This window comes from Rutidosis leptorrhynchoides, chromosome 11 (assembly GCF_046630445.1).
Source record: "Rutidosis leptorrhynchoides isolate AG116_Rl617_1_P2 chromosome 11, CSIRO_AGI_Rlap_v1, whole genome shotgun sequence".
Classification (NCBI taxonomy): Eukaryota; Viridiplantae; Streptophyta; class Magnoliopsida; order Asterales; family Asteraceae; genus Rutidosis; species Rutidosis leptorrhynchoides.
Genome location: NC_092343.1, coordinates 123,179,466 through 123,203,966, shown reverse-complemented (window position 1 = coordinate 123,203,966; position 24,501 = coordinate 123,179,466).

The window sequence follows — 24,501 nt, the reverse complement described above, 5'->3', positions numbered from 1 at the left end:
TGAAGAAAAAGCTAACTACGGCACCTATATTGTCATTGCCTGAAGGGAATGATGATTTTGTGATTTATTGTGATGCATCAAAGCAAGGTCTCGGTTGTGTATTAATGCAACGAATGAAGGTGATTGCTTATGCGTCTAGACAATTGAAGATTCACGAACAAAATTATACGACGCATGATTTGGAATTAGGCGCGGTTGTTTTTGCATTAAAGACTTGGAGACACTACTTATATGGGGTCAAAAGTATTATATATACCGACCACAAAAGTCTTCAACACATATTTAATCAGAAACAACTGAATATGAGGCAGCGTAGGTGGATTGAATTATTGAATGATTACGACTTTGAGATTCGTTACCACCCGGGGAAGGCAAATGTGGTAGCCGATGCCTTGAGCAGGAAGGACAGAGAACCCATTCGAGTAAAATCTATGAATATAATGATTCATAATAACATTACTACTCAAATAAAGGAGGCGCAACAAGGAGTTTTAAAAGAGGGAAATTTAAAGGATGAAATACCCAAAGGATCGGAGAAGCATCTTAATATTCGGGAAGACGGAACCCTTTATAGGGCTGAAAGGATTTGGGTACCAAAATTTGGAAATATGAGAGAAATGGTACTTAGAGAAGCTCATAAAACCAGATACTCAATACATCCTGGAACGGGGAAGATGTACAAGGATCTCAAGAAACATTTTTGGTGGCCGGGTATGAAAGCCGATGTTGCTAAATACGTAGTAGAATGTTTGACGTGTTCTAAGGTCAAAGCTGAGCATCAGAAACCATCAGGTCTACTTCAACAACCCGAAATCCCGGAATGGAAATGGGAAAACATTACCATGGATTTCATCACTAAATTGCCAAGGACTGCAAGTGGTTTTGATACTATTTGGGTAATAGTTTATCGTCTCACCAAATCCGCACACTTCCTACCAATAAGAGAAGATGATAAGATGGAGAAGTTAGCACGACTGTATTTGAAGGAAGTCATCTCCAGACATGGAATACCAATCTCTATTATCTCTGATAGGGATGGCAGATTTATTTCAAGATTCTGGCAGACATTACAGCAAGTATTAGGAACTCGTCTAGACATGAGTACTGCCTATCATCCACAAACTGATGGGCAGAGCGAAAGGACGATACAAACGCTTGAAGACATGCTACGAGCATGTGTTATTGATTTCGGAAACAGTTGGGATCGACATCTACGGTTAGCAGAATTTTCCTACAACAACAGCTACCATTCAAGCATTGAGATGGCGCCGTTTGAAGCACTTTATGGTAGAAAGTGCAGGTCTCCAATTTGTTGGAGTGAAGTGGGGGATAGACAGATTACGGGTCCGGAGATTATACAAGAAACTACCGAGAAGATCATCCAAATTCAACAACGGTTGAAAACCGCCCAAAGTCGACAAAAGAGCTACGCTGACATTAAAAGAAAAGATATAGAATTTGAAATTGGAGAGATGGTCATGCTTAAAGTTGCACCTTGGAAAGGCGTTGTTCGATTTGGTAAACGAGGGAAATTAAATCCAAGGTATATTGGACCATTCAAGATTATTGATCGTGTCGGACCAGTAGCTTACCGACTAGAGTTACCTCAACAACTCGCGGCTGTACATAACACTTTCCACGTCTCGAATTTGAAGAAATGTTTTGCTAAAGAAGATCTCACTATTCCGTTAGATGAAATCCAAATCAACGAAAAACTTCAATTCATCGAAGAACCCGTCGAAATAATGGATCGTGAGGTTAAAAGACTTAAGCAAAACAAGATACCAATTGTTAAGGTTCGATGGAATGCTCGTAGAGGACCCGAGTTCACCTGGGAGCGTGAAGATCAGATGAAGAAGAAATACCCGCATCTATTTCCAGAAGATTCGTCAACACCTTCAACAGCTTAAAATTTCGGGACGAAATTTATTTAACGGGTAGGTACTGTAGTGACCCGAACTTTTCCATGTTTATATATATTAATTGAGATTGATATTTACATGATTAAATATTTCCAACATGTTAAGCAATCAAACTTGTTAAGACTTGATTAATTGAAATATGTTTCATATAGACAATTGACCACCCAAGTTGATCGGTGATTCACGAACGTTAAAACTTGTAAAAACTATATGATGACATATATATGGATATATATATATATAGTTAACATGATACTATGATAAGAAAACATATCATAAAGTATATTAACAATGAACTACATATGTAAAAACAAGACTACTAACTTAATGATTTTTAAACGAGACATATATGTAACGATTATCGTTGTAAAGACATTTAATGTATATATATCATATTAAGAGATATTCATACATGATAATATCATGATAATATAATAATTTAAAATCTCATTTGATTTTATAAACATTGGGTTAACAACATTTAACAAGATCGTTAACCTAAAGGTTTCAAAACAACACTTACATGTAACGACTAACGATGACTTAACGACTCAGTTAAAATGTATATACATGTAGTGTTTTAATATGTATTTATACACTTTTGAAAGACTTCAATACACTTATCAAAATACTTCTACTTAACAAAAATGCTTACAATTACATCCTCGTTCAGTTTCATCAACAATTCTACTCGTATGCACCCGTATTCGTACTCGTACAATACACAGCTTTTAGATGTATGTACTATTGGTATATACACTCCAATGATCAGCTCTTAGCAGCCCATGTGAGTCACCTAACACATGTGGGAACCATCATTTGGCAACTAGCATGAAATATCTCATAAAATTACAAAAATATGAGTAATCATTCATGACTTATTTACATGAAAACAAAATTACATATCCTTTATATCTAATCCATACACCAACGACCAAAAACACCTACAAACACTTTCATTCTTCAATTTTCTTCATCTAATTGATCTCTCTCAAGTTCTATCTTCAAGTTCTAAGTGTTCTTCATAAATTCCAAAAGTTCTAGTTTCATAAAATCAAGAATACTTTCAAGTTTGCTAGCTCACTTCCAATCTTGTAAGGTGATCATCCAACCTCAAGAAATCTTTGTTTCTTACAGTAGGTTATCATTCTAATACAAGGTAATAATCATATTCAAACTTTGGTTCAATTTCTATAACTATAACAATCTTATTTCAAGTGATGATCTTACTTGAACTTATTTTCGTGTCATGATTCTGCTTCAAGAACTTCGAGCCATCCAAGGATCCATTGAAGCTAGATCCATTTTTCTCTTTTCCAGTAGGTTTATCCAAGGAAATTAAGGTAGTAATGATGTTCATAACATCATTCGATTCATACATATAAAGCTATCTTATTCGAAGGTTTAAACTTGTAATCACTAGAACATAGTTTAGTTAATTCTAAACTTGTTCGCAAACAAAAGTTAATCCTTCTAACTTGACTTTTAAAATCAACTAAACACATGTTCTATATCTATATGATATGCTAACTTAATGATTTAAAACCTGGAAACACGAAAAACACCGTAAAACCGGATTTACGCCGTCGTAGTAACACCGCGGGCTGTTTTGGGTTAGTTAATTAAAAACGATGATAAACTTTGATTTAAAAGTTGTTATACTGAGAAAATGATTTTTATTATGAACATGAAACTATATCCAAAAATTATGGTTAAACTCAAAGTGGAAGTATGTTTTCTAAAATGGTCATCTAGACGTCGTTCTTTCGACTGAAATGACTACCTTTACAAAAACGACTTGTAACTTATTTTTCCGACTATAAACCTATACTTTTTCTGTTTAGATTCATAAAATAGAGTTCAATATGAAACCATAGCAATTTGATTCACTCAAAACGGATTTAAAATGAAGAAGTTATGGGTAAAACAAGATTGGATAATTTTTCTCATTTTAGCTACGTGAAAATTGATACCATAGACACGTATACAATGTTTCGACCTATCATGTCGACACATCTATATATATTTCGGAACAACCATAGACACTCTATATGTGAATGTTGGAGTTAGCTATACAGGGTTGAGGTTGATTCCAAAATATATATAGTTTGAGTTGTGATCAATACTGAGATACGTATACACTGGGTCGTGGATTGATTCAAGATAATATTTATCGATTTATTTCTGTACATCTAACTGTGGACAACTAGTTATAGGTTACTAACGAGGACAGCTGACTTAATAAACTTAAAACATCAAAATATATTAAAAGTGTTGTAAATATATTTTGAACATACTTTAATATATATGTATATATTGTTATAGGTTCGTGAATCAACAGTGGCCAAGTCTTACTTCCCGACGAAGTAAAAATCTGTGAAAGTGAGTTATAGTCCCACTTTTAAAATCTAATATTTTTGGGATGAGAATACATGCAGGTTTTATAAATGATTTACAAAATAGACACAAGTACGTGAAACTACATTCTATGGTTGAATTATCGAAATCGAATATGCCCCTTTTTATTAAGTCTGGTAATCTAAGAATTAGGGAACAGACACCCTAATTGACGCGAATCCTAAAGATAGATCTATTGGGCCTAACAAACCCCATCCAAAGTACCGGATGCTTTAGTACTTCGAAATTTATATCATATCCGAAGGGTGTCCCGGAATGATGGGGATATTCTTATATATATATGCATCTTGTTAATGTCGGTTACCAGGTGTTCCCCATATGAATGATTTTTATCTCTATGTATGGGATGTGTATTGAAATATGAAATCTTGTGGTCTATTGTTACGATTTGATATATATTGGTTAAACCTATAACTCACCAACATTTTGTTGACGTTTTAAGCATGTTTATTCTCAGGTGATTATTAAGAGCTTCCGCTGTCGCATACTTAAATAAGGACAAGATTTGGAGTCCATGCTTGTATGATATTGTGTAAAAACTGCATTCAAGAAACTTATTTTGTTGTAACATATTTGTATTGTAAACCATTATGTAATGGTCGTGTGTAAACAGGATATTTTAGATTATCATTATTTGATAATCTACGTAAAGCTTTTTAAACCTTTATTGATGAAATAAAGGTTATGGTTTGTTTAAAAATGAATGCAGTCTTTGAAAAACGTCTCATATAGAGGTCAAAACCTCGCAACGAAATCAATTAATATGGAACGTTTTTAATCAATAAGAACGGGACATTTCATATTCTTACACTTTTTAAAGACTTCAAGACACATATCAAAGTACTTCTACTTAACAAAAATGCTTAAAATTACATCCTCGTTCAGTTTCATCAACAATTCTACTCGTATGCACCTGTATTCGTACTCGTACAATACACAGCTTTTAGATGTATGTACTATTAGTATATACACTCCAATAATCATCTCTTAGCAGTCCATGTGAGCCACCTAACACATGTGGGAACCATCATTTGGAAACTAGCATGAAATATCACATAAAATTACAAAAATATTAGTAATCATTCATGACTTATTTACATGAAAACAAAATTACATATCGTTTATATCTAATCCATATACCAATGACCAAAAACACCTACAAACACTTTCATTCTTCAATTTTCTTCATCTAATTGATCTCTCTCAAGTTCCATCTTCAAGTTCTAAGTGTTCTTCATAAATTCCATAAGTATAGTTTCATAAAAATCAAGAATACTACCAAGTTTGCAAGTTTATTCCAAGCTTTCTAATCCATTCCAAGTAATCATCTAAGATCAAGGAACCTTTGTTATTTACAGTAGGTTATCTTTCTAATTCAAGGTAATATTCATATTCAAACTTTGATTCAATTTCTACAACTATAACAATCTTATTTTGAGTGAAAATCTTACTTGAACTGTTTTCGTGTCATGATTCTGCTTCAAGAACTTTAAAGCCATCCAAGGATCCTTTGAAGCTAGATCCATTTTTCTCATTTCCAGTAGTTTTATCCAGAAAACTTGAGGTAGTAATGATGTTCATAACATCATTCGATTTATACATATAAAGCTATCTTATTCGAAGGTTTAAACTTGTAATCACTAGAACATAGTTTAGTTAATTCTAAACTTGTTCGCAAACAAAAGTTAATCCTTCTAACTTGACTTTTAAAATCAACTAAACACATGTTCTATATCTATATGATATGCTAACTTAATGATTTAAAACCTGGAAACACGATGATCACCATAAAATCGGATATACACCGTCGTAGTGAAATCGGGGGCTGTTTTGGTTTGGATAATTAAAAACTATGATAAACTTTGATTTAAAAGTTGTTCTTCTGGAAAAATAATTTTTCATATGAACATTTAACTATATCCAAAAATCTTGGTTAAACTCAAAGTGAAAGTATGTTTTTCAAAATGGTCATCATGATATCGTTCTTTCGACAGAAATGACTACCTCTTTAGTAATTGATATGTAACTTAAATTTCCGACTATAAACCTATACTTTTTCTGTTTAGATTCTTAAATTAGAGTTCAATATGAAACCATATCAATTTGATTCACTCAAAACGGATTTAAAATGAAGAAGTTATGGGTAAAACAAGATTGGATATTTTTGATCTTTTTAGTTACGGGAAATGTTTAACAAATCTATACAAATCATATCCTAGCTAACTTATATTATATTATACATGTATTCTAATATATTATGTAATCTTGGGATACCATAGACACGTATGCAAATGTTTTGACATATCATATCTACCCATGTATATATATTATTTGGAACAACCATAGACACTCTATATGCAGTAATGTTGGAGTTAGCTATACAGGGTTGAGGTTGATTCCAAAAATATATATACTTTGAGTTGTGATCTAGCCTGAGACGTGTATACACTGGGTAGTGGATTGATTCAAGATAATATATATCGATTTATTTCTATACATCTAACTGTGGACAACTAGTTGTAGGTTACTAACGAGGACAGCTGACTTAATACACTCAAATCTTTAAAACATAATAAAAATGGTTGTAATTATATTTTGATCATACTTTGATATATATGTACATATTTGTATAGGTTCGTGAATCGATCCGTGGCCAAGTCTTATTTCCGAGGAAGGAAATATCTGTGAAAGTGAGTTATAGTCCCACTTTTAAAATCTAATATTTTTGGGGTGAGAATACATGCAGGTTTTATAAATGATTCACAAAATAGACACAAGTACGTGAAACTACATTCTATGGTTGAATTATCGAAATCGAATATGCCCCTTTTTATTAAGTCCGGTAATCTAAGAATTAGGGAACAGACACCCTAATTGACGCGAATCCTAAAGATAGATCTATTGGGCCTAACAAACCCCATCCAAAGTACCGGATGCTTTAGTACTTCGAAATTTATATCATATCCGAAGGGTGTCCCGGAATGATGGGGATATTCTTATATATGCATCTTGTTAATGTCGGTTACCAGGTGTTCAGCATATGAATGATTTTTATCTCTATGTATGGGATGTGTATTGAAATATGAAATCTTGTGGTCTATTGTTACGATTTGATATATATAGGTTAAACCTATAACTCACCAACATTTTTGTTGACGTTTAAAGCATGTTTATTCTCAGGTGAATATTAAGAGCTTCCGTTGTTGCATACTAAAATAAGGACAAGATTTGGAGTCCATGTTTGTATGATATTGTGTAAAAACTGCATTCAAGAAACATATGTCGATGTAATATATTTCTATTGTAAACCATTATGTAATGGTCGTGTGTAAACAGTATATTTTAGATTATCATTATTTGATAATCTACGTAATGTTTTTAAAACCTTTATTGATAAAATAAAGGTTATGGTTGTTTTAAAAATGAATGCAGTCTTTGAAAAACGTCTCATATAGAGGTCAAAACCTCGCAACGAAATCAATTAATATGGAACGTTTATAATCAATATGAACGGGACATTTCACAAGCTCCCTATTTATAGGTTTTGATGCTTACGCGGAAGTAAGATGTGCGGGCACTTAGGCATTCCGCACAAGTACTGCGAGAACCCTTCGCACTCTTTAGTATTCCGCGCAATTTCACCGCAATCAATAGCATTCTTCGCGGTTTACTTGTTTTGCACCTTTTGCCTTTGAGTAGCTTTTCGCACTAAAAAAATATACATATATATGCGTATGTATATGATCAATTGTCACTAAATTACCTTGTGTTTGTGAATTGATAACATGCGATTAAACAATAGCAATTACTAACAGTATTAAAGAACCCGTGATCGACTAAAATTTAAAACAAAAGCAATCGAAGGGTACCTACACATTCAATAAAGGTCAAAAAAAAAAAAAAAAAAAAAAAAAAGTTAAAAATAAAAATAGTGATAATTCCTTACTTTTTTAGAATCCATTGGCAAGGGTTAATAACATCAACAGAAAATAGCAATACTATTAGATAAATAAAAGACATCTTACCCACACCTCAGTTTAAAGTCGCCTTAACAATATACACGGAAGACTTAAAAGCTTTTATAATCATCTCTAAAACTCAATGTGTTACTAAGTGATTAACTTTTTAGTTAGCGCTTTCTGGCTTATGCATCATTTTGACAAAATATTACTAAGTGATTAACAATAAATCAATAAATTTGGAAGTATATAAACCCTTAAAAAACGATCAGTTATTTTGAAAATCCAGGAAAAAACACATATATATCTGAGTTTTTATTGAACCAACTGATGTGATCAAATCACATCACATATCTTGAGTTAATACCCATACATTTAGACACATATATCAGTTAACTAAAACATCATCCATACTTCATAACAATGGCTAAGTATAAATACAGGGTACAACTACGTAATATTAATCTTATCATTAATTTTTATCTGAAAGCATATATGTAAAATATGAACAAAATTAACACAATTAACGGTTGAAAGCTATTATAATTCGTAGATGAAAAACACATTTATCATTTTACAAGGTGGAATCGAGACCTCTAATATATCCAGAACAAGGTTTCTTCATCACTAGATTCAGTTCATTCAAAATTTTATATATTTTATTTGATGCAGGATCTACTTTATCAGCAACAAAGAAACCGTGAGTCTTTCTATTAACATCAATCCAACTGCACCCAGGCTGCTTTTTCAAGCTTCTATCTTTCATCACTTTTCTTACGTCAGCAAGACAATCCCACTTCTTAGACATTGCATAAAGATTAGAAAGCGAAACATAATTAGACGCATTTTCAGGCTCAAACTCAATAAGTGACTTATAAGCCATCTCTCTAGTCTTATTGTCTGTATGAACAATCGAAGCACTCACAAGAGCCCCACAAAAACTTGGTCCAGGATCCAAAGGCATTGTCTTGATAAAGTTCAAAGCTTTATCGAGTTGACCCGATAGACCTTAAAAAGCAACCACACGAGAACAAATCTCCATTGTTGGTTCAATCACATGAACACTTATTGTTTTTTTTTTTATAAATATCATGGCCTTTCTCAACCAACCCTGGTGTGCTACACGCGGAAAGAACACTAACAACAAGTATTGCATCGGATTTTATTCCATTCTCAACCATTTTATTATACAAATTAAATGCTTCTTGACATTTTCCGTTTAATGGATACCCGGAAATCACATATCTCCACGAAATTGCATCTTTCAAAAGACAATCGTGATCAAAAACTTGCTTTGCATGGCTTAAAAGACCATTCTTGGACAGTTGGACTACATATATTTTAAAACATTACATAAAACACTAATTAACAAACCCCTTTTTAACATTAAGCCCATAAATTTGTGTTAAGCCTAATAACCGTGCAACTAAGCTACAAGCTATAAGAACAGTTAAAAGAGAAACCTCATTAATCGCTACATTACTTTTTTGGCATACTACAAATTACTCAGTGTTAATGTTTCTTCAGGAACGTAATTTTGTAGATAACCATTCATTAATATTTTTGTCACCCTCACTCGTTTTCCCCCTTGTTTTCCTATTTTACGATTTTTTTTCCCTATTATTATATTTGATCTTTGATTACCTCTTTCAATAATCGGCGTGGGAATGAGCCGCCTAGCATGACTAGGTTACAAATCCCGAAAAAAAAGAATAAAAAAAAAATCTCTTTTTGCAGCTTTGATGAAGATTGGTATTGTCGACAAAGTTACTTGCCCAAGTCCTGCTCAATCCTTAGGCAAAGCAAGCCACAAAGTAAAAAAAAAATAAAACGTTACGGAAAAGAAAACGCAGTCAAGCAACGCAACCAATCAACAATTATCAGTCAATTCGGTGCAACAAATACGAGAACAAAAAAAAAGTTATCTTTTATTTATCTCGTGTTACTTCCAGTCGGAGTTTTCGCGATTTCGCCGCTCGGCCTGAGGGGGAGTGTTAGAGTATAGATTAAATCAAGCCCGGTCCGTTTGTGAATTTAAGGTTTCCTAGGGTTTTATAAACTCTATATATATAGCGTCAAATGTAATGAATAATACACGGGAAATTCTATTATTCTTACACACATGAAAATATTTTTCAAACTCATTCGACCAAAGATAAGTCGAGCTACATATAGTTTACTACATAAGTGACATTTTTTTTGTTCGATTGAGTCGAAACCTTTAGAATTAGAACTGGTTTTTTTGAAAACAGAGTAGGAATTGATGAGATTGGTTAAGATGATAGGGTTTGGGTGAAGACCCAAACAATGAAATTGAGCTTGAATTGGTTGTATTAGTTTTGTAAAATGATTAGTCATTGAAACTTTAAGAAGGTTGAGATTTGAGAAGATGAAAAATGATAGGAGATCGTAACGGCTTTATTGACAACATTTGTTTAATTGAATTAGTTTAAACTAGGGCTGTTAACGAATCAAACTCGATCGAGCATATTGAAGTTGAGCTCGGCTCCTTTAACTATTACTCGATTCGAACACGACTCGAACTCGATTAAAAGTTTTAATTTTTGTTCGAGTTCGAACTCGAATATTTTTTCTATGTTCGAACTCGAGCTCGATATTCGTTATTTTTAGCTTAAGCTTAATGCTCGTGTTCAAGCTCGAATTCGTGCTCGGTTAAGCTCGTTTAAAATCTTGAAATATTTTTTAATAGCTAGAGAAAATTTATTTCGTTACTATAATAATATATATATAAAAAACTTTAAACTTAATTCAATGATTAAACACTTAAGTGTATAAGTGTTATTTAAATTTTTTAAGTTGACACTAATGAAACTCTTTATTTATAGCTAACTTTTCACATGTAAGTTTCTTCCTCATCCAATGTGGGATGAAGGTCCTTTTTTTTTTTTTTTTTTTTTTTTTTTTGTAACATAGTGAAGTTGTTTTTTTTTCTTTAAACATACTTTATGTGAAATATTATTATGTTTACAGTTGATTTTTAAGTTTTAAATATTAAGTTCTCTGTTAAAATTTTAGATATTTGAAAACGTAAGGTATATATAAATATATGTATATGAATAATATAAATTAAAGTGTATTAAGAGTTTTGAAAAATGAACGGGCTATGTTTCGTCAACGTACTTTAATAATATGAAAGTAATATTAATTACTCTTAATACAAAACTTTTAACAAAAACATATTATAGTCCAGTGGTACAACATGTAGTATATGTCTGATTGGTTCCTGGTTCGAAACTCCAATGGTGCAAAAATATTATTTTTCAACACTATTTCTGATCCATGTTACTTTGCTCGTCTTACTCGACTCGTGTTGTTCGAACATAAACGAACTTACTATATGCTCGATTAACTCGTTCGATTATTAAACGAGTTTTCGAGCGAGTTGAGCCGAATATTAATATTTTTATACTCGACTCGTGAAATTAATCGAACAATATTTTTAGTTCGAACTCGACTCGAGTTCAAAATTGTTAAGCTCGAATTCGAAATAAACGAGCTCGAACTCGAGTAGCTCGTTAAAAGCTCGATTCGTTAACAACCCTAGTTTAAACCAAACAATTTTTTTTATTTTTTTATTTTTTATTTTTTTTAACCTGGGTATCCAAACGGTCAACTTGACTAATCCCAGGGCGACTACACGCTACGCGAGCAACCTGGAGTCATTGCAGGCGAACCTCCGTGGCCATGAGTGGATAACTGTGGGTGCCTGGAATCGAACTCATGACCTCCACTATGGAAGGCCAGGGTCATAACTATTCAACCAAACTATTGTTCCGTACTCATTAATCTAATAAATGAACTTACCTCCTATCCCCTTTTATAAACATTAGTGATTAACTAGTGGGGAGATAGCTCAAGCATTGATGTGGTAAATGGTTTCGCTTTATACCTTTATAATTATAATTTGCACATCAACAATCAATAGGGTGAGGAAAAATAGGGTGAGGAAGAAGTATTTATAAGCACATGTTGAGGTATGAATGAACTTAAACAAACAAGGAAGGAACGAGGTCGGCTAGGAAACTTCCAGAATGTTATTTACTTGTTCCCTAAGATATCGTTCTCCTATAAATAGGACCCTATGTAACCCTATACCGTGTACAAGAAAATAATAAAGAAAAATCTCTCGTTTGCGCACGTGGAGTAAACCCTTCTCCGTGTTTTGGAGTTGGGATATAACCACGTGAAATCCCGTGTCGTTTATTTATCGTTATGCTTTAATTATCCATTTGTCGTTCACGGGTTAGTGATTATGATCAATCGCTTGTCTTGTTGGGGCCTTCACAAATTCCTAACAAGTGGTATCAAGAGCTAAAGGTTTGAAGATCCGGTCACGATGGCGAATTGGAAGCAAGAAAAAGATCGATGGTGCTGAAGATAGTCGACTCGCGACCGCGAGACTTCTTGTCGCGATCGCGATGTCTTGTCAGTCAGGTTCGGTTTGTTGTTTTTAAACGATGGCTCTAGGGATTTTTTTTGCAACATGTATCGTGACCAGGTGACTTAGTTGGTCGTGATGAACTCATGGATATGTCTATGTATCCGGGAGAGTTGATCACACAGGATTCGGGAATCGGTTCTTGGAAGTTATTTTGTAATCGTGACACTGATTGCATCATGATGGTGATTTTTCTTTTTTCACGAAGGGTTACGGAGTCAGAGGTCGGGTCGATGGGTTCGTTGCGGAGAGACTTTTCTGGAGATCCGGGTGTCGGATCTGAGATCTCGTTCTTCGCGATCCAGTTCGAAAGAATGATTGAACTTTCAAATTTGGAGTTCCAGGAGCTGCTGTAGAAGACAATTCGTAGAGGTTCCGTTAACCGTTGGATCGACTTGATTTTTTGGTTGTGGATAGTAGACACACTAATCTACACGTGGTAACAATTGAGGTTCATCTGATTGTTGGATCTTGAGATATGATTTTTTGAATCTGGGCAGTTTTCAGGATGAAGTGTTTCGGGTTTGATGACGCGAGCGCGAGATGGTTTTATCTCGGAAACTTCAAGCGATACAAGCTATGTTTTCGAAGATGTGGGTTTGTTACGGAAGCTCAGGAGGTTAATTTTTTTCTCTCGGGTTAGAGCGGTTGAATAACGAAGAAGATACATTGGTTGAACGTCGATAATGGGAGTATCGGGAAAGTTTGGTGCTTGTGGTTTGGAAACGGGAGGACCAATGTTGTTTGGTCAATATTCCATGATCTATGAAATATGCGGGCGGATTAGAGTTCTAGTCACTAAGGAAATTGATTGTCGAATGGTGTCGGATAGAACGTGTTCGATGGTTGCTCGATTTGGTTAATGTTTCAACAAAGGAGCGGTTTTTCTTCCAGGGTAATCAATTAGAAGTCTTTAGGTTATGGAAGAGGGGCAGATAATCTTGTAAGTCCCGGAACTTGAACTTTCTAGGATCGTTGAGGGTGTCGGGAACTCGTTTGAGTTTTCTGACCGACGAAAGTTATCAAGCTAGTGGGAGTTAGTCAACTAGTAGAGTGGTGGAGATGATTATACGACATGAGTTAGTCAACTAGTAGAGTGGTGGAGATGATTATACGACATGATTCTCCAATGTTCTCAAGATTAGTGTGATGATTCCGGGTAACACTAGGGTTTCGAATACTTGTTTTACTCTCCGATGGCAAAGAAATTTGTAACTGACTGGTGGTACGAACCAAGTTTCTTCTCGAGTAGCCGCAGTTTTATTTCTTACTCGTACAATGGGAGCGTGCTTGAGATGAGAAGATGGGTTTGTGAAATTCATAGCTATGAGGAGGTTAGTGTACCCGTGAGAAAGAGAAAAGTTGAAAAGGTAGTAGATTTCGAGGTTGTGACTGCGTTCTCACTAGAGCCTTGATGAAGAGTCTACGAGGGTGTCTGTTGGATTTTCTGATTGCTGGGATGGAAAATCATAGATAGATGGTGAAATCCTATACGAGGGTGATCATTGACACGTGTGTTCGGTATTGGACATGTTTAGAGTGATCGGTGAGGCAGTGTAGTCTCATGAAGAATCCTATAATTGAAGAGTCACATACTTCAATTGGTCTTCTGGTGTAAGAAGATGATTTTTCATGTTAGAAGATGGTGGCGATAGAAACCGAGATGACCCAAGCTAGTAACTAAGAGATTAGATTATCGCTTAGCGTATTTTTTGGTGTCGAAAGACTTCACTTGATTTTTGGTTAACGAGTGAAGTGCGACGTGATTCGGGTGTCTCATCCGATGGTATCAAAAGGAGTTGGTAATCGGCTAATCTGGAGTTGAAAAAAGAACATAGTTGACGGGTTGGTGAAGGTTGTTTAAAGTCTCCTTCAAGTGAGAGATTGTTGAGGTGTGAATGAGCTTAAACAAACAAGGAAGGAACGAGGAAGGTGACACCAGGAGGCGATCGCGATGATGGGGTTACGACCGCGATGCGAGGTCGGCCATGAAACTTCCAGAATGTTATTTACTTGTTCCCTAAGCTATTGTTCTCCTATAAATAGGACCCTATGTAACCCTATACTGTGTGCACGAAAATAATAAAGAAAAATCTCTGCTTTGCGCCTGTGGAGTAAACCTTTCTCCGTGTTTTGGAGTTGAGATATAACCAAGTTAAATCTCGTGTCGTTTATTTATCGTTATACTTTAATTATTCGTTTGTCGTTCGTGGGTTATTGATTATGATCAATCACTTGTCTTGTTGTGGCCTTCACAAATTCCTAACAACATATACTTAATGTCATTAAATCTAAAGCTAAGAACATCAAAATTCTATGGATCGCTCTGGAAGAGCCCGTCCCATGCATTGCTGTAAAGAATTTGCAATTTTTTATGAGCTTGTAAGACCCCTTGAAGTCCCAACTCAGGAGACGACTTGAGGCATCAAGTAGATTGGGAGCATAAATCGTTCACAATTTATCTATGTTATAAATCGGGTTTTATTCAATTTACTTCAGATGAATGGTGTTTTAGAGTCTAGGTCAATGTTATATAATATTTAAAAAGGTGTAATTTAAAATTGATATTAGCTTAAGAAGTCAGGTGCATAATATATGACTTATAACCGGAATAACAACCTCAATGTGTAGCATGCTTGGTAGTATAAATTGTTCATATATATTATTGTGCGCATAAATTATTTCGAAGAGATAAATAATAATGATATATATCTAATATAATACGAATTTTAATATAAAAAAAAACTTTTGCTATGTTTTCACTTTATCACATTGGAGACCAGGATTCAAGTCCCCTCCCTTAAATTAGTTTTTCCCTACTCATCTTGATTAATTTCCTTATTTCCTTGTTTTTCCTTATTTCTTATAACAATTGTATAATTTTTTTTTGCAAAGTCTTTTTCAATAAATATTTTTAATATTCTTCTTTTAAGGTTTGAGGTTTTGAGTATTTTATTTTCTGGGTAATTTTTTTATATTCCTTCTCAATATTTTTCTTTTGATCGGCGATAATACTTTTATGTTACGTAAATAATAATAAGCATTTAGTTCATCGATATGTGTATTGTGATGTTATTGCTGCAAACGATTACTGCTGCAACGTGCGGTCCGGTCCGTATCTCCAACTAGACGATTCTCATTGTAATCACTTAGCTTGTTAAGTATAATCATTTTCCCCTTTTTCTCCAATTTTTTTGTACTCAATCATTCGGTTCTGAATAACACTCTAGACATTCAACTCTCATTGCTCTTTTCTTGATTCCGTGAACTTTTAGATTGTTTGCTACTTCATTTCGCGATTAATATCTGACATTAAACATATCAAAAAACTATTATTTAATGAAGAAAGTTGGTCTAAAGTACTTAAGAGGAACAAAACAATGATACATTAGTTTCGGAACAAATTTCTAAACTTAACACTCTATTTTGGATACTTGTAATTTAGTAATCCATACATTTAATTCAAACAAGTATCATCTCTGTTAGAATCTATATTTATAATTTAATAATTCAAATTTCAGTAGAAACACTTTGTATCAGAGCAAATAATTGTATTTAAGAAACATTGTATCGATTAATAAATAACAAGATCCGAATCGGCTCGCGCGATGCGGTGAGCTTTTCCGACTGTGTATTCACATTTAACGTAGCATTATATACTTACAGAACCAAAACGCGGTGACGAGAGTGTGGTTGAATCCACGTGGTTAGTACCTAGTGTACCTAATGGCCTGCGCATTTTTAGAATCAGGAAAATCGTGTAAAAAAGGAAGACGGAACCATGGGTGTGATGTGGTTACTTTGACTCGTCTATTGTGCATCTGTGTATATATATGGAAAATATCTCGAAATATTTAGCGTTTTCTAAAAACGTCCGTTTTGTGCATATTCAGTTTCGTTGTGTTCGTAATTTTTTTCCGAGTTAAATGGTGATGTCGGAAGAATTTAACTCGTGGCAAGCGGGAAGATACGCCGCGTTAAAAATGTGGGTGGATTTTTTAAGAAGGATATTAATTTTACAGTTTTAATCCCTGCAAATTTGGCATGTTTAACATCGTTCGAGGGGATGTTTTATAAATTTGTTTGGTGTTTCCGTTTTTCCGCCGATGAAACGACCAATTTTTGCATCTCATTTAGTATATGTGAGTTAAATGGTGATGTCGGAAGAATTTAACTCGTGGCAAGCGGGAAGATACGCCGCATTAAAAATGTGGGTGGATTTTTTAAGAAGGATATTAATTTTACAGTTTTAATCCCTGCAAATTTGGCATGTTTAACATCGTTCGAGGGGATGTTTTATAAATTTGTTTGGTGTTTCCGTTTTTCTGCCGATGAAACGACCAATTTTTGCATCTCATTTAGTATATGTTTAATAAGGATGATGAGTTAACACAAGCAAGGTTCATATTATATTTATAATATAATATTATTTAGTTTTCTAGTTGATAACCTGAAATACATTTTATTCAAATACTTCTTTCCAATCATACCGCCATTCCCATTCATTCGTTGTTAAATTGTACCAATATAACCCACTAGACATGGCTCCCCAAGGACATATGCCATCAGATTTTCTTCTATAGTCGCATTGATTTTGAATCTTCGCATTATATACGTCAAATACTTGTTCTTTCGAATCCCAGTAGAAATGACAAAAAAAATAATGTGGTACCCCAAAAATTTGGACAAAATTGCCAACTAAAACTTTCATTATAAGCGAGATAATGATTGCCTAAATCATCGTCTTTAGACTTACAAGTAACTAAGATGTTACTATCTTGTATCAAGTTTTGAACTTGAACAGTGTATCGAATAATCAGAGAAGAACACGCATGTGAATTATCCAAAGCACAAAATGCTAGAATTATTAAAAGCGAGAAGTGTTTCATGTTTAATATGAATCAAATCTTACATCTGTGTCTATTTATATAACAAAGATAAGTGCTCAAAAACTTGAAATTAATGATTTATAATAAAACTATAAACAATGTTATATGATATAGTATAATATTCCTACTAAAATATAATACGTTAATAATATACTATAATACAATATAATGCAATGCAATATAGTACAATACAATACCATCCAATACGATCTGACGGTACAATACGATACGATACAACACAATACGATAAAACACAGTACAATACAATACCATACAATACAACACAACACAACACAACATAAAACAACACAACACCACACAACAAAACACAACACAACACCAAACAACACAACACAACAAAGACAATACAATACAATACAATACAATACAATATAACATAATATAATATAACATAATATACCATAAATGATATAGTATAATATAATATACTTATATACCATAATATAATATAACATAACATAACATATATAATATAATATAATATAATATAATATAATATAATATAATATAACATACACTATAAGAAAACTATCATCGTAGGACCCTCATAAGTGTCCTAAAAAGCCCATTCTTAAGACCTTTGGCCTGATAAGACCTTCAAACTGTGTGCCTTATTTAAGCGGTCGTATTAACTGAAAATGGTTCTAAAAGTCATACTCCGTATATGCTTATAAGACCTTTTTTGAGTCTTATAAACTACATCGAAAGGGTCCTATCAGGTAACATATTAGGACACATTATAATATTTTGAGAAACTCAAAAGGGTTTTTAAAATACTATATGACGCCTAAATTTGTATTGTTAGAGCATATTAGGACCCCAAAGAAGTGTTCTAATATAAAGATAAACTATGCTAGAACAAGAAAAGCGTCCTAAAATAATTATAAACTTTTTAAGTACTCAAAAAAGGATCATATTAATAAAATATAGTAGGTTAGTACCAAGGAAAAAGAGTCCTAATATGAAGATAACTTACATTAGTACCAATATAAGGGTCCTAATATAACTAGATGTTAATTTAGTGTGACGACCCTGCTTTTTCCGTTATCTTTTCGTTACTTTCTTTGCACCGTTAGTCCTGGTATTTTTGCCACGTCACTTTTATGCGATGTTATAATATATTAACTTAGATAATATTATTTATTATGTGCAAAGGTGTAAATATATAATAATACGTTTCTACGTGTATCGATTTTATTCCGGTGAATCGTTTCAGTTTTCAAACCGACGATTAGATTTTCGAGATTTTCAAATCTGAGTTATTTTATTTATGATGTTTCTATGTTATATTCATTTATAAGATATTTCTATATATTATTTCCCGCGAGTGCGTGCTCCTTTCCGAAATTTTAATCGCGTTACGGTGTTTTCGTGAATCAGGCTACGTTTGGACTTTCCGACCAAGAAAAAATTCAATGAAACATTTTTGGGCTAGTGGGGTCCACCGCCATGACCAATTTCGGCCAGCCCACTACCCATAACCCATTCCATGAATTGAATTTTGCACTTACACTCATTCTTACTCCCTCATTTGTACTTTTCTTTTTCCAAAACCTAATTATACTTTCTCACCTCTCCTCCCCCTCATATAGGTACAAATCCTAGCCTCCTCCGTCACCAAAAAACGACCAAGAACAATCAAACATCAATTGATCATCATTTCTCAAGACTAGTTACATAATCGGGTGTCTCATCTCGCGTTCTACAACTCCTTCTTTCTCAATCTTTGATTAGGGTAAAATAATAAACCCTAGCTCTTTCAATTATAACTATTTTTACTGATTTTATACATATTTTGATGTATTAGTGCTTGTTTGTGATTGTGGTGATGCTTGGTAATTTATAAACGCGATTAATCTCATGTTTTCGGTTAGATCCAAAACGGACAGCCATTTAATTCGTATTTTCTGGAAACTTAATATGGTTTTCTGATCAAAATAAGTTGCTCAATGGTTTCCTCTCATTGAGTAGATAAATTTTCACATAATATTTGAGTTAATCGCATATACGGATCAAAAGATACGGTTGATTTAAGTTTATATAATGAATTAATAAGTGTACATATTTTAATCAGGCCCCACTTCAGTTTTCATGCCATTTTCAGATGTTTTAACATATTTTAATGTGTTGGGATGAATGTTTTGAATCAAAAGTATATAAGGCGCGAAGAAAATCGATGAACGAATCAAAAGTTTTGAATTTATTAAGTTTTGAACCATCTTAATGAATAAAAATTAATTTTAATGTGTTCATTAAAGAATTAAATTATAAAAAATATAAAAACTAATATTTTAATATTTATAATATTAATGGATGATTTATTTCATTTAATGGCAATTAAGACATAATTAATGACATAATTCATTCCAAAAATAAAGGAATTTCAAAATTTAATTATTAAGGATAAAATTAATACATTTAATGAAATAAAAACTTATTATTAAATTATATTAAATGTATTATAAATATTAATACATAAAATAATGTCATTAATAAATAAAAATTATTTTTATTATCAAATAATTATGAAATAGTTTAATTATTCCTATAATTAAACTTATGAAACTCATTAAACTAATTATTATTAAATAATAATTCATGGTAATTAAAACTAATAATAATACTTATGACTTAATTAATATTTATATATTAATTAAAATACTTATAATATAATTTATAATCTTATATAAATTAAAATACTTAAAAGATAATTAATATTCTAAAATATTTTTAATTATACAATTTAATTAAATACTTATAGTTATTTAATTTAATTAAATAACTTATACTTATACAAAATAATTAATTATAAGTAAATAAAATACTAATGAAATAATTAACATACTTATGATATACTTATTATATCAAATAAATTTATGATAACTTATTAAAATAATTTAATTTAACTAAACTTATCTTATATCAATTTAATACAAATATTATATCAAATAATATTATAACATAAGATATTAAAATTAAATATTAAGGTTGACTTAGGTTGACTAAGGTTGACTTTTAAGTTGACTTTTTTGGTTAATTTTTATGTTTGACTTTCATTTGACCTTTAGTTGACTTAAGTTGACTTTCTACATGAAAAAACTTTCTAAGTAAAAACTTTCTAATTAATAAAACTTTCTAAATAAGGAAACTTTCCAAAAATTAAAACTTAACAAAAATAGAAACTTTTCAAAAAAGAAAACTTTCCTAAAATAGAAACTTACTAAAAAAGAAAGTATATGTAATACTTTAACTTATTCAATACATCGTCACATCATACTAAATCCACAAGCAAGCGTTAGGACTATAATATTATGACCCGACCTAAGTTAGATATATTTTGACTTACTTAATTATATTAGGTTGGAATCTTGATCAATTTTGATCACTTTCATTCGTGTATTGTTTCTACATTGTACTTGAGGTGAGTTGTAGTCCCACCCTTTTAAAATCTTATTTAAATGTTTTGGGATGAGAATACATGCTTTTTAAATGTTTACATGTTAGACACAAGTGCCAAAAAGTTATCAAAATATTCTATGTGAGTTGTAACAAAAATAGACCCTAATTTGGTAACCTGTAATCATCGAGTTTTTCTTGTGGACGCGAATCCTATTGATAGATCTATCGGGCCTGACCGCCTCATTTCGTGCTAGTCGTGCTAGAAGTTTATGACGGAATGCATAGTATGTAGTGACCCGAATTTTTCCATATTTATATATATATTAAATGAAATTGATATTTACATGATTAAATTTTTCCAACATGTTAAGCAATCAAAACTGTTAAGACTTGATTAATTAAAATGAGTTTCATGTAGACAATTGACCACCCAAATTGACCGACGATTCACGGACGTTAAAACTTGTAAAAACTATATGATGATAAATATATGGATATATATATATATATATATATATATATATATATATATATATATATATATATATATATATATATATATATATATATATATATATAGTTAACATGATATTATGATAAGTAAGTATCTCATTAGGTATATTAACAATGAGTTATATACATAATAATAAGACTACTAAGTTCAGAAACTCAAAACGATATATATAACGATTATCGTTATAACAACGTCTTACTAAATACATATGTATCATATTAAGATATTGTTACACTATATTTAACATGAGGAAATGATAATTAAATATATCATTAAGTGTGTTAACAATGAACTACATCTGTAAATACAAGACTACTAACTTAAGGATTTCGAAACGAGTCATATATGTAACGATTGACATTTTAATGTATATATTTCATATTAAGATATATTCATACATCATAATATCATGATAATGTAATAAATTAACATCTCATTAGATATAATAAACAATGGGTTAACAACATTAAATGAGATCGTTAACTTAAAGGTTCCAAAACAACACTTACATGTAACGACTAACGATGACTTAAGGACTCAGTTAAAATGTATATACATGTAGTGTTTTAAGATGTATTCATACAATTTTGAAAGACTTTAAGACACATATCAAAGTACTTCTACTTATCAAAAATACTTACAATTACATTCTCGTTCATTTTCATCAACAATTCTACTCGTATGCACCCGTATTCGTACTCGTACAATACCCAGCTTCTAAATGTATTTACTATTGGTATATACACTTCAATGATCAGCTCTTAGCAGCCCTTGTGAGTCACCTAACCATGTAGGAACCATCATTTAACATCTAGCATGAAATTCACAAAATTACAAACTAATGTGACCTTATATGCCATCCCATATTCACGTGAAAGAGGAAGCACACAAACACACTTTGATTTCCATTTTTATGCATGTTGTTTACAAGAAATGAAAATATGAAATCTTGTGGTCTATTATTACGAATTGATAAATATATAGGTTAAACCTATAACTCATCAACATTTTTGTTGACGTTTAAAGCATGTTTATTCTTAGGTGATTATTAAGAGCTTCCGCTGTTGCATGCTAATTTATGGACAAGAGTTGGAGTCAGCATGCTTGTATAATATTGTTTAAAAACTGCATTCGAAGATTTAATTTGATGTGTAATATTATTGTAAATCATTATGTAATAATCGTGTGAAAATGCTATATTTTAGATTATCATTATTTGATAATCGTCGTAATATTTTTAAATCTTTATCGATAAAATAAAGGTTATGGTTTGTTTTAAAATCGAATGCAGTCTTTGAAAAACGTCTCATATAGAGGTCAAAACCTCGCAACGAAATCAATTAATATGGAACGTTTATAATCGATATGAACGGGACATTTCATAGTACTTCGTCCTAGCACATTGGACACTGTGTGCCGTCTATACAGGGGTAAATAAAATGAGTTAAGGGGGTTACCAAGTGTTAACAGAGAGTAGAATAAATTTATTTATTTATTTTAAAGGTTGTTATTACCAATGTATAAAATCTTGTGGTCTAATCTTTATATAAATTGTTAAATTAAACCTATAACTCACTCAACAATTTTGTTGACAGTTTACTCGCATGTTTATTCTCAGGTACTTAAGTTGATTGCTTGTTTGCTTCCGTTAGTTTAGAGAGACTGCATTTGGCTTAGTGGATTTTAATAAAACATTTACTATTTGCATTCGATTTTCAATACATTAATAAAATGTGGGTTTTAGTTGATGGTTTGTCAACGTACAAGTTGTGGTTGTTTTCCATTTAAATTTACAAGTAATGGGATGTTTTCCATTTAAAATTTACAAGTCATGGTTGTTGATCATTTAAGTTCACAAGTTAATAAAATCTTCCTTTTTGGATAATCATATATTACGAAATGAATGCAATGTTTATTTAAATATGTTCATATAGATTTAATGATCAAACTATGGGACCGAGATAATGTTGGTCGTCATGTGTTTTTATGATGGGACATTAAAGTTGGTATCAGAACCTTGGTTATATGGAATTAGGCTGCATTGATGTGGTTACCCGAGTCAATAGGGTGCATTAGTGAGTCTAGTTTACAACATGACCTATAGCTTTAGAGTGTTATTATACGTGTTAATTCTGGTATTATATTATTATATATATATATATATGATTAATATATGTATGTATATATATATATATACATACATATACATATTTCTTATGTTACCGACTCTGAGAAAGGAACTCTCATTGAGATTCGATGTATCCTCCTATTCATGCGAGTTTAAATTTTATAAAACCACCTCGGTTGGTGAAACCGAGAGGTGTCATTTATGACGCTGAAACTCTCGACATTCCTATGTCAGCTATTATATTTAGGTATATACCAAGTAATACAATCCCATTTCCATTGGGAAATCTCTGGCCGTATCAGCAGTCCTAACGGTCTCTGATGCTCTGCTTTCACCTTAGCACACGTTGAGCACTTACTAACATAAGTTGCTATATCCGCCTTCATGTTAGGCCACAAATACAGTGCCTTAAGATCTTAATACATCTTGTAGGATCCAGGGTGAATAGAATACCTTGTCTTGTGTGCCTCATTTAGCACTAGTTCCCTCAATCCGCCAAATCTCGGTACCCAAATTCTATCTATGAAGTATCGGGTCCCATCTTCTCGATTGACAAACTTCTTGTCTATCCCTCTTAGGAACTCAGTAGCAACGTTCTCCTCCTTCAACGCCTCTAGTTGTGCATCACGTATCTGTGAAGTAAGGTTCATTCGGACAGTCAAGTTCAATGCTCGAACTCAGATGGGTTTAACCTTTTCCTTCCCACTTAAGGCATCTGCAACCACATTAGCCTTGCCAGGATAATAGCAAATGTCGCATTCGTAGTCATTCAATAGCTCTATCCAACGTCTC